This window comes from Montipora capricornis, chromosome 7, assembly GCF_036669925.1.
Source record: "Montipora capricornis isolate CH-2021 chromosome 7, ASM3666992v2, whole genome shotgun sequence".
In the NCBI taxonomy this organism is placed as follows: Eukaryota; Metazoa; Cnidaria; class Anthozoa; order Scleractinia; family Acroporidae; genus Montipora; species Montipora capricornis.
Window position 1 is genome coordinate 36,333,590 of NC_090889.1, and position 13,260 is coordinate 36,346,849.

General features: G+C 39.8%; 1 protein-coding gene and 1 long non-coding RNA gene across 2 annotated transcripts in view; both read left to right on the forward strand.

Moving 5' to 3' along the window:
• Positions 1–13,260, forward strand: part of LOC138057059 (uncharacterized) — a 274,162-nt gene that overhangs the window by 194,650 nt on the left and 66,252 nt on the right. The gene's annotated exons all lie outside the window — the stretch shown is intronic.
• The window catches only part of LOC138057892 (uncharacterized), a 27,804-nt gene continuing 15,498 nt past the window's right edge, over positions 955–13,260 (forward strand). Inside the window, exons 1-2 of the long non-coding RNA XR_011133748.1 lie at positions 955–1,109; positions 13,258–13,260. The exon at positions 13,258–13,260 is cut by the window's right edge and continues 215 nt beyond it. This is a non-coding gene — a long non-coding RNA (uncharacterized lncRNA). The remainder of the gene's footprint in view (positions 1,110–13,257) is intronic.

Sequence of the window (13,260 nt, forward strand, 5' to 3'; positions counted from 1 at the left end):
TATGAAGCCTTTCAGTTTTTGACAATGCTCCGCTTATGGCGGACTTTTCAAATAAGGCAGGCTATCGATAACAATCTCGATCGCTGTGATGTAAACCCAGAGACAAACCCCAATAACTTAAAACCGCGTTCTCGTATACGCTTCCGTATTCGCATCCTATTTATTGTTTCTATGTGCCTGTTTAAGTGAAATCGCTCACGATCTGGCTGCCAGAAGGTCCGAAAGACATTTCCCATGTCACGACGACACGAACGAACACCATACTTTCAACTCAACTACACTTTCATATCCATTCCTGCCATGATTTTTTTATTTTTAAAGTCTCTCACGACCTGACTAGCTGAAAGTCCGGTCGTCATCACCCGACACCATATTTTCATCTACACTTTCATATCCATGTTATTTCCTAAGTTTCTCCTGACCTGACTAGCTGAAAGTCAGGTGTACTTGTGTACTTTTCACTTTTCCGGTCGTCAGGAAAAGAATCGTGTACGGATCACCGGTATTCGTGTACGCGGATAGCAATGTGAGGTCGTGTATAGCGGAAGTCGTACTCGGTTACTCAGGACACTATATTCCCCAAATATGTCACGAAGTAAACCGTGTCGTAAATATTGTTTTTCTTTGGCCCTCTCAGTTTTATCAGAATTAGCTAGTAATCCTGTATACTTGAACTCCAATTTTGTATTAACCGTCACTTCTGAAGATGTATGCAGAAGCATACGAAACGTTAAGTAAAAGGTAATTTAAAATGATGCGTTTACATCTGATGTTTGCCACCGCTGTTTGTGTGTTATGTTATGTCAAGTGAATTAAATAATTTGACATAAAAGAGCTTGGATACAGGAAGTTTTAAGTACCGCAAGCCAATTGCACTTTCGTTTGCCACACGGTTTATATTTTTTGAGCGTCAGCAAAACGAAACCAATGGGCATCGCCAGGGTAACTATAACTCCTGGAGTGGATGCCACTTCGCCGAGTATAAAACGTGCGATATTCATCAAAACCTCGCAGTTTTTCCAGTCAAGATCGCTGTGGGTGAGCAAGCACGCACTCGGGAAATATCCGTTAAAAAAAAGAGGCCCTGTTCGGGCAAGATCATCGTATTGGTGAGTGAGTGTCCGAGATGAAAAAGTTAGCATTCGCGTGGACATGTTGAGAAAATATTCCACGATTTTAATAGCTTATATAAGGGCCTGACTGAGATTTTCAACAACTAAATAGATTGAATTTTTTTAAGCCAATAATTTTTGCGATTTGGATATCATTTTTGGTAGTTTTATCAGAATACATTTTTTGTATTGTTACTCTATGTGCGAGCCGATGTGTGTTACCAATTAGTTAATAGGGAGCTTTGAGAAAGGGCGACCACACCGGCTTGGAAAACGCGATGAAACAATAGGTCTAACGAGCAACAAATAAGTGATGTACGCTTCGCACGTGTGTTTTACACTTGTGTACATTTGTATGCCGCTCTCGCTCTGACAATGACGCGAATTCACCAAGTTTGAAGTTATGTGGAGGACGGGAGCACCGGACGATAAATTTTCAATTTTCTCTCTAATTGTCCACACCGTTCCCACCCATTTTATTCCCGGGATACTGATTAACACTTTCCATGCCGAGGGAATTGGAATAATCGCAAAAAGTCCCCTCGCGTTTTCCCTCCCTCTTCCTCCCCTTTTAACGCCAGCCACGCAGGCGAGAGTCCGTAAAATGGAGAAAATTTGTCATGAACAATCAGAAGTGCGCGCAGTCACGCAATTGACGCTTCGTTGTTCGAGTCAAACTTTCTCCTAGAGTCGATTTTATCGCTTTTTCAAGTTATTAGATGGAAGACATGGCTTTCGAAGACTTTCTGGATTGGAGCGTTGGTCAATTTCAGGTTTTTGTTTTGTTTTGTTTTGTTTCGTTTTGTTTTTCTCCAGAATGAGAAGAGGATTGCCTGTGGATTTTGAAATTAAAACCCACAACCCCCTAGGTTTTTCGTTAATTCTCATTGATAGCGTAACAGACGATTTCATTACAATAAGGTAGATCATCCGAATCCTTCGGTGAATAAGTCAGAGCTTGGTGCAAATGCGATATCTTAAAATAAGAATAGCCCTTGCGTTCCTTGCATTTGCCGACACAATCGGCGTTAAAGGCCTTATTTCAGAGAATATATTTATGGTGAAATAGTTGCTGCAAAAGCGGCTTGATCGCGGTACCAAACTTTTTCATTTAGATTAATATCAATCACTTTCATTTACATTAATAATCATTTATATTAAATATCATTTAGATTAATAATCACTTGTTTACCCTTGGATTTCAGTAGTAGTTAGTAGCTAATATCTCCACGCATTAAATATATGCAATTGTTAACAACCCCAACTGGCGGGAGGCAAATCAGTTGGCTATTTTACAAGTGCGCCAGGAAATTGAACCAGGGACTACCTGAAATAAATTCAATGAGCGGGCAGAACGTGGTCTTGCATCTGGGATCTCCAGATCTCAAGACACCGGCCACTCGGCCTTTGTCGTGAACGGGTCTCGCGACAAATAATCACGCGCTTGATGTAATTTGTAATTTTAAAATTATTTATTTTCCTATGATTCTAGCTTGACACGTTGTTTCTGAAAAACTCTCCTCTCATACAGCACAAAAAAGGTCTAAAGTTCACCGAGATTATATTTCCAATAGCTTACATTTCAAGTCTTAGGGTTCGGCAGTTCGGGTTTCAAAATCACGCAATGTAACGCTAACGTCCGCGACACCTCTTCTCATCACAAAATAACTCCAACACTCCACTCCAGAAATCTTCGAAAGCCATATCTTCCTTCTGAGAGAAAAAAAGATAACTCGAAAAGTGAAAAAAGTGACTCTAGAAGAAGTGTTTTGACTCGAACAACGAGGCGTCAATTGCGTGACTCCCCGCACTTCCGCATGTTCATGATACATTTTTTCCATTTAACAGACTTGAATAGCTTCTACACAACTCATACGTAAATAAGAATATAATTAAAAACTGATCTTGATTTGATCGGGAAAACTTTATGACAAACGGTGAAATTTAGTTCACAATAAAAGTTTTATCGGTCACTGTCACTCCGAAGTGTTTGTTTTATCCTAATTACCCAGCGTGCATCGTTTGGCCGTCGTCGTCGTGCTTGCATAAATTTTGGTCCCCATTATCGGGCTCTTGGCGTGGCTTGCACAAACGCACCCACACGCTTTTGCATCGCACGAAAAATTCAACCTGAAAAGTACGCCCAATATTGCGTGACATGGGCACGCGACAAAAACAAACCCGAAGAGAATTTGCATCTGTCTTATGTAAACATGGTACGCAAAGTCCTTTTTATGATGTTTGATAGCGAACTTTTCGAATAGAAATAAACCTAAAGATAGATCAGTGTTTTTTCTCATATCCTAATTTTCGTAACTTGACTTGTGAGCAACTTAATCACGGAAGCAGATGCTAATTATGACTGGCAGACTTTGTAGACTTTTCGCAGCCTATTTTTTTTGTGTAGATTTTTTGGCGATTTCTCAAAAATGCTAAATCCAAAATTGAAAAGTTTTAAAAGTTAAATCCTGGCTTTTTCCCGGCTCTCCATCTTTAGTGCCGTCGACATAAAATACCTCCTAAAAAAAGATTATTGTGGTAATGAAACTACAGCATAAAGATTTTGGAATTTATACAAGGTTAAGTCTTTGGATACTGGCAATGCCAACCTCGTCCCCAGGGCGCTTTTCCCTGGCCAGGGAAAAGCGAACATGACTCGATTCAGGACTCAACTTTGTTGGAAGATCGGCAAAACACTGCAACTTTGTTGCCTCGAGCAGAATTGTTGGTCGCAATGTTTGATCAAAAGCAAACTCCATCCAACACCTGACCGAACAAAAAATGTTGGACGAACATCATCCAACATGGGTGGCCAAATGGTCGAACAATGTTTGATCGAGCAAAGTTGGAGGGTTGAATCCAACTTTGTTCGATAGTTTGGCCAGGGATTTACTAACTGAAATAGAGGAAAAATCTCAAAATGAAGCCTTACCGTATTAACCGTGATTGCTATTTTACCTTTTGTGGTTGGTGGGTTGTGGTTGCCAGGAGGCCGGAAGTGATTACCTAACAGCTCGCATAAGTCCGGTGAAACTAAATCGTATGGTAAAAATGAAGTTATTTCATTTTTGTGACACTTGATTTCAATAAATCATTTTTGGGATAAATGATTACAATTTGGTAGGGTAAATTTGGTCGACATTCTTAATCAACGGCCGAACAAATCCTTAATATAGCCTGAGTAGCAAGCTTTTCCGTTGGGCACAGAAGAGAAATAATGAGAAGCATGCAGGCTTTTTCGATGTTTTCATTTCTTGCTCGGTCAAAAGTTCTCTTCTCTGAAACCCAACGGAACCGCTTGCTACGCAGGCTAACTTCAATGAATACAGAGAAAAGCAAATTTCCTCGTATTGGTCAAGTGCATTGGCATATCACTAGCCTGCGTGCCTTCATTACACTCAAGTGAAGCGTCTAAAATTCACTAAACCGCCTGCTTTGCAGGCAAGATGCATTACTCCCGCCATGAGATTTCTTGGGGAAAAAGCTGATTTTTGGCAAGGGACATTTTTAGTAATATAGTGGAACCCCGCTCTACGGACATCCGGTTAATATTAACACCCGTATATAGCGGACAGTTTCGTTTGCCCGACGAAAAGATCATATATTTTCTCCTAAACGTATCCGGTTAATACGGACAATTTTCCGTGCTCCGAGTCACAAGTTACAGCGACTTAAGGTCCCAGAGTAGGCCTACGCATGTAACCGAATGTCGTATACACGTATTATTCAAAGTGTTTGTTACAACTGACTTATGCATCTTTTCTAATGTTGGACGGTTTCGTATTCTTTTCTGTAGCCTCAAGATCTTCCGAAAAACCTACTAATCTATCTATGGTGATGTTGAATTGCTCAATCTCGTAGCCTTTGTGTCGCTGTTTCAACTCCCATTTCAGCGCTGCGTATTTGGCACTCTACAATACAATACAATACAATACATACTTTAATTGATCGCTCCCCATAGGGGCTTTTCATGGCCAACGAAACACAACGAAACGACGGAACAGTCTTTCCTTTGACGATTGTCTAGTACCCAGGGGAAACTCATCTCCACAATGATGATCTTCTCTTTATGGTTGACAACCCGAGCATCAATTCTGTCAGCTTTCAGCTCTTTGTTCTCAGCATACACCGGTACATCCCAAAAAGCTTCAGCCCTATCATTCTCATACTTGGTTTTGGTAATACTGGAAAGTGCCACGGTGGAATCTATTAGCTCCAAGTCTTTCAGAATTTCAAAAAACCAGGATGTTTAATGCTGCATTGTGTCACCATAGATACTTGTCCTGCGCTAAGGCAGAACATCCAGATATCACATGTGCCGGCTAACGATTCAAAAATGTTATTACATATAGCCACTAGCCACCTCTAGCTGGGCCTTCTTACGTACACTCGTGCGGGTAGTAATTGTTTGAAGGACAAGCAGTCCAGTTGTCCAGCTTATTATTATTATTATTATTATTATTATTATTATTATTATTATTATTATTATTATTATTATTATTATTATTATTATTATTATCATTATCATAAGAAACGATTTGGAAATACATGAGACAAGAAATATAAGTGATAGAAACTGACGTTTCGGTGCATCTTTCGCCATTATCAAGATTACAAAAGGATAAAATGCGGTTTGTGAAAAGGCTAAGTTTAAGCAGGAGCCCATCTGGAGCTTGCAACTTCCATACAGCATCTGCGAAACGGCGTTTTCACAAGTAGGTTTATTTTTAGACTAGCCCTTCCCGCGAATTAGGTCAAAAACAAAGGCAGTTCCGGTTCGGTGACCCTATGACGTCAGCTTAATTTCTTGTAATTGGTCATCGGGCTCCTGTGGGAGTCTCATTAGCGGGAAATTCAATCTAAAAATAACCTTACTTGTGAAAACGCCGTTGCACGAAAATAGATAAGGGGGTGTTTACATGATACCGGTACGAGTTTCATTCTGGTACGAGTTCATCCCGGTTCTTACTTATCGCTCTGTATTTGTTTACATGATACCGGTGAAAAATCTCATACCAGTACAACTCATACCGGTATGAGTTCATCCCGGTAGTTGTACCGGATCGAAATTCTCATAACGGTATGAAAAGTTATACCGGTATCATGTAAACACTACATTGACTCCCATTCCGGTACGAGTCGTCAAGTCGTGGTGGACTGGGACCATTGACGCATGCGTTGTACCGAAGCAGCAAAAGAAAACATACTTAATAGCAGTACTTCATTGGACGCCATTATTGATTTGGTTCATGCGTCATCCCTTTGTCAATATTTGTGTCGTCCATGTAAACGCGGTATGAAATTGACAACTCGTACCAGAATGAAACTCGTACCGGTATGAGATTTTACATGTGAACACCCACTAAGTTGCACGCTCCGGGTGATGGGCTCCTGGTTTAAGCAAATTTGCATAAAAGAGTGCCAAGCTACTTACAGGAATACTTTAGCACGAAGAGAGTCCGACTGTACATTCAATGCTGGTTTAAGATCTTGAATACACAGAATTTCATTAACAAGGCAGTCAAATTAGTTTGCGCATTTCTTGATTACATTGAAGCGTGCTAAGAAATTGTTCGGAACAGCAGTGTTATGTTCTTTGCAATAATGCCTGTAAATAGATGACGCCTTTTGACGGTGTCCCTCAACAAGCGTGTGAAGGTGGCCTATTGTGTACCCACCATAACCTGCATTGCACAGGTCACACTTGAATAAATAAACAACGCATTGCTGGGTTACGATGTTAGGATTGGGCTCACGCAGGCTTAGATCTTGTTTAAGCTTGCGGCTAGTAAACACGGGTTGAATGGTCTTTTGCACCTTGCTGCTAAGATCTCTAAGTTGTCGTTTGACAGACACTGCAGCATCCTGATCTTTGTAGGGGATAACTATCCGGATGGCGTCATCGGTGTGCTGTTTAAGCCGGTCCACTGCGACTCTCGAGGTGATAAACCTGTTGATGACGGAATCAATAAGGTCATTCGGATACCTCAGCTTACGGAAAACGTCTCTCAGACGTTCACACTCTTCTGAGAAATGCTCCAGGATGACGATAGCCGGTGTGCGCGATCAAGCATGGTGACGAGCAAGCCATGCTTGTAGCGGCTGTCCACATGGCTATGAGAGTGCAGGAGTAGCCCTGTGTTTGTCGGCTTAACGTAAACCTTTGCTTCAACACATGGCGCACGATTTAAAAGCTGCACCACAAGGAAAGGGAGCATCCCATTTTTCTCTACCTCCTTTCGGCTAATGTTTTCATGTGCTCTATTGAAGGGTCTCTAAAAAGTCAAAGAAAACTCCCAAAATTTTACCGCCGCTACGTAGACGACTCTCTTGTCAGGATGCCGGATCTGGCGGCAGAAAACTCCCAAAATTTTACCGCCGCTACGTAGACGACACTCTAGTCAGGATGCTTGATCTGGCAGCAGCTACACAATTTTTGGATACCGTGAACCACGCCCATAGCGCCACGAGCTTTACTATGGAGGTAGAGAAAAGTGGGATGCTCCCTTTCCTTGGTGGTTGAAGCAAAGGTTTGCATTGCGCGCACACAACACTTCAGTCGCCATTTTCGGTTACATCGAAAATGGCGAATTCTGTGACTGTCAAAGTAATCTGTTTACATCGGACATCTAATGGGCTATTTAATTCTGTTTTCTATGGAAAAATATGCTATGTTTATTAGAATTTTATTTTTTATCATTATTTATGTATGGGTTTCTCTTTGCAACATGTTATTGAGTGGAAGCGGAGATCGTTGTTGAACAACACCTTCTGTTGGATTAGCAGCGAGGAGGGCCGCAATTGTTTAATTGTGAGTCATCGAAGAACAGAGGGAGTTTAACATTTCTGGAAAGTGGAGAAAGAATTTCTTGGACTTAGTGCAAGGAATCACGAACAGCGAATTCACCGTCGGATCGATGATTCTGGTTCAAATAATGTTATACTTGTCTTCCGCTAGAGCTGACAGAACTGAACACAGGCAAACATTTGATTACTGATCGCTATTACAATTTGTAAAAGCCTTTATCTTTTCGTTGTTCATTTCATTTTCTCACCGATATTAAAACTGAGTTTTGTGGAACTAAGAAAGCTTGCGTGTGACATATTTTCATATTGATCTGAAAGTAAAAAAAAAAAACTGTAGAGGTCAGCTTGTGTTTACTTTACATGAAGAAGAAATTTTTGTTGGATAATTCAACACCCGTTTGAGGATTTGATAAAATTTAAAATGACGAAATTCTAGGAACGTAGAATGAGAGATTTTAGTGTGAGCAACAAATGAAACTATCTTTAGTTTACATTTACTGAGACTAAATACTGCTTATTGTCATTTACAAAGTACCGTGCAAGCAACGAATTAAGCTAAATTAAACTGTCTTGCCTTGTTTTTTTTGCCAACTTTTTGGTTATCAAATAAATATAGGTGAGCCGATAAAAATATCTCGCACTTCGTCACGATTGTTTTTGGTTTGGTCACTTCCCAAGAGTAATACAACACCAAAACTCCCAGATGTCAACAAAAACATTGGTGTGGCTGACTAGGGCCCTTTAAAGGAGGCTCGAAATAGTTTCTCCTTTTTTCAAACAAATAAACATATTTTGTCCTTAGATACAGTTAGGGTAATTATATCAAGACGAAATTTGGCGAGGGTATTAAGTACCCATCATAGATTTCTCACATCACATTTTCGTCCAAAATAACGTTACCATGGCAACGATATAAGGCTTTTCTTTAAGCCTTAAAATCAAGATATGTTGTCTTTTATGAAAAAAAAAAAAAACGGGTCGGTGAAATCTTCCCATTCAGCGTTACCAGAAAATGTTAGAAATAATCTCTAAAATATTCAACAATTCAACAATTCAACACCGATAGAATTTTTTTTTTTTTTTTAATTTGAAAGGAAAACGTTTTAAATTAATCTAAGCTAACATGCAAAAAAAAGAAAAAAAAAAATCCCCGTTCGGAAGCAAAGATATAAACGAGTAAAGTTGCAAAATCAGGAAAAATGAGGGCGTTACACGATCGGCATTTACGCATGTGTCACTCGCTCATTCGAGAGCACACGCGAGTGGAGCTACAGGCTAACACAAACGGATTTAAGTGACCATTAAACCGTGTGTGTACAATTTTCGCAGTTTTCGTGAATAGGGGATGTCTATTTATATTACATATATATAGGAATTAGAAGAAAGGTGAGCGGTATTTGTTTATTTCTGGTGACTCATTTTGAATCATGAGCTGACGTGTGAAGCTTTTAGAATAGCGTGTGTGGCTTACACGCGCGCGCTCAGCTGAAAACCTTTTCGAGCCTCCTTAAACCAGCACTGAATATACAGTCGGATTCTCTTCGTGCTAAAGTATTTATCAGTAATTACCTTGGCACTCTTTTATGCAAATTCGCTTAAACTTAGCCTTTTCACGAACCGCATTTTATCTTTATGTAACCTTGATAATGGCCCAAGATTCACCGAAACGGCGGTTTCCATCACTTTTATTATTATTATTATTATTATTATTATTATTATTATTGTTATTGTTATTGTTATTGTTATTGTTATTGTTATTGTTATTGTTATTGTTATTATTATTATTATTATTATTATTATTATTATTATTGTTATCATTATTATTTCCTTCATTCACACGATATGTTGTTAACGTGGTTTGTAAACTAGGCATCAAGCCACGACCTATGGTCTTAGGTGTCTAGTGTTCTTCTCAAGATTCTTGCCGTTCCCAACAAGGAGGCTTTTTGTAGTAATAACGTGCAATCTAGTCCAATTTTCTTCAACGATGTTTTCAAAGTCCCATAAGACCTTTACTTGATCGTTTTCTATAACTCCCTCAGGATCATGATCTTTATTATCTGCAGTATTTACGTATGGATGCTTTAATATTAAACGTGCATAGGGCGCAAAGCGTAGCCTATGTCCTCTTACGGAACGTAAGTCTCTATGTAAATGAGCGTTTTAAAATGATAAAATACATTTCCTTACAATCCTTAAAATACATTTCCTCAAATCCTTAAAATCCTAAATCCTAAAATCCTATTAAAATAAATAAATAAATAAATAAACAAATAAAATAAAATAAAAAACCTTAAAATTGTCTAATACTCTCTAATTCCTAAAGTTCGTAAAATTATTTGACGGTGGCCTTGAAGGCCCGCGCTATGTTAAGCGAACTTGAGATAATAGCTTTTTGCATACTTCTCAGAACCTCCTTTCCTCTAGCGCCCACAAGTCTCCTCATTGTTTTCTCTAAATCTTTAGACCAACCGCCTTGCACATCAATCACTACTTTGCACTGTTCCACGACATAGCCAGGATACTGCTTCCTTAACTCCCAGCGCAGTGGAGCATACTTTTCCGTCTTCTCCCTCTCCTTCTTTCTACGGTTGTCTAACCAGGGGCAACTCATTTCACAAATCTGACGTCCACTCTGTTGGCCTTGACATATTATTAATATTATTATTATTAATATTATTATTATTATTATTATTATTATTATTATTATTATTTATTATTATTATTATTTAAATGGGTAATTATGTAGGAGAGACGAGCTGTTTACTCGGAATATAGTCACTGTTCACAAACAACAAACTAGGGAGCGTATTTTTTCACATTTACGATTATTGAATTGATAATAGGACTTCGTGTCGTACAATGGGCGATTTGCATGATGGCGGGGTCTGGGTTCGGGTCTGGGGCCGGGGCCGGGTTTGTTTCCAAGTTTGTTTTTATGAAAATCAGAGTATGTTTTTAAAAATTGGAGTTTGTGTTGGAAGGCCTCAATGTTGTTGCTTCTGTTATCGTAAAATTGGTTTGGATCAAAGGATCGGGACCATCCATCCTACCGTCAATTCGTGATCGTCAATTTATGATCATTTAAGGCGTATCTCGTACTCGCTTTGTGTTTTATTGCGAGGGAACTTTAACTTACGTTCCAGGGCTTCGTGCCATTAAGCAGCTGTCACTTATCCTTTCCGTAAACTTGACGGTCGTTCATGCAAGCTAATTAAGCCCTTTATTTTATATTCAAGTCACGACGGCTTGCGATGATACACCAAGCGTTTGTAGTAAAGTCTGACTCGCACAAGAACTTGCTGTTGTAGCCAGTTCTATTCGGACGTCAGGGAATCGAATCCAATTTTACGATACACAGCAACATTGAGAACAATTTTCCGAAAACAAGCGAACGAGGACGTTGCGTGAGTGCGTGACGACCATCATGAAACTGTAGCTATGTTTTGTTTCGAAGTAAACATTAAAATGTGGTTTTAGAATGTGGAGCTCAGCGAGTCTTCAGAGTCTGTAGGAGTTGCCTATATTCCACACAAAAACTCCAATTTCAGTCGGAAATTTTTCTTAATTTCGAAAAACACACTAAGGGTGCTTTCCTTTAGTCAGAAATGGCCGGCCATTCTTTTGAGCAGAAGCATCTTTGCAAAATCATTTACTTTTGCGTCCCAGGTATCCTAACAAATCGAAACTGACAAAGTAAAAGTAAGTTAAAATAAAGTAAGCGTTGCATTTCAGCACTGAAATAATGCCACCTACAATCAGTGGCAAAAGTAGTTGGGAAGCCAGTGTCAGAATGGGCCTGAAAACCTCTCAGACGTCAGAAACTAACCATAACTGTCAAAATTCCACTGAAAGCTTCAAAATAAAAGTCCCTCCCCCTCCCCCCAATCAATGTTGAAATAGACAAGGAAATGTATGTTCACTATTGGCAACATTGTTCTGGGGGGGAGGGGGCAGTTTTTCAAACTCAGCAAGAAAACCAACTTCAAATGGTGAGTGTCCCAAGACTTTTGCCACTGATTGTAGCTCGTTAGCTTCAGAAAATCCGCTTTGCCGATTCTCCAGTGTCAGTGTCTAAATAGAGAGTCGACTAAATTAGTCGACTCCATAAAGATAATAGGGAATTTTAGCCCGTTTCACTTGTTAAAATCACCCGGTAAACCACACGACGATCAGGCTAATGGCGATGCTCCTTGCTTTCAACAGCACGAGCTGGTGCGACAAAAATAGTTACGCTGTTCGAGATTCAAAACAATAACAAACGATCGCGTTGCGTCTCGGGTGAAAGTGGGCCCTTAACTGATAGTTTTACGGGTCTTCATGTTAGCTGTCACCGGCCGGCAGGTTAGTTTTGCAGGTTGCAGGTTGCAGGTTGCAGGTTGAAATTTACTGTGACTGTTACATGAATAGCTAACCTTAGGCCTAATTAGGCCTAAAGAAACGTTTTTTAGGCCTAAGGAGGCCTAAAGAAACGTTTTTAGGCCTAATTAGGCCTAAGGTTAGCTATTCATGTAACAGTCACAGTAAATTTCAACCTGCAACCTGCAACCTGCAACCTGCAAAACTAACCTGCCGGTCACCGGCCGCATTATTCACAACACTGTTGAGCTACAATCTTGGTGCTAATGTTCATTATATTTTGTCCAAGATTGTAGGTTATCCAATGAATTTATGTGTAAACACCAAGAGATCTTCACCGATAAGTTATCCGTTGTTATGAATGAGCTATCCGGACTGGCTGCAGGAACATTTACTTCTTTTGTTTCGTACTAATTTGAATATCAAAAGAAACCATCGTTTTAGGCTAGTCAAAAATTCTTTGTTATGCCTCAGTGGGTAAATGGAGCAGCAGCTGTGAAACGCGCAGCAGATGCACATATAAATTTTTAAAACAAATTAAATTAAGCATCACTTTCACACTTTCCTCCCACGCGGACTTCGTCAGCGGAGCGTCTCTGCTACGACATTGTACATTCCACAGCGGATGTGTTTAAAGTTAGGAATTTCAGTCAGCTGTGCTGTTCGTGGGAGAAAATAGATGTTGATCTGTCTCAGAGGTTAAAGGTCACGGAAAAAAGTAATAATCTTTCAACTGCTTAACATGATTGCTGTGTGGGAATCCGTTGGGGTCAGGGTCCCAAGAACCATTGGCTTAAATATGCATTCTCTGTCAACTGCCCTTTGCACATTTTCGACATGTTTTGGCACAAAGCAGCAGAATACGTTTGGTGGCGGCCAAGTTAAATCCATAAAGGAGTACATGTGGTATATATGCATATCTTGACGTTGCATGAACCAATGAACCAATGATCTTTGCTTTGTGGCTTTTCATTATCAGAAC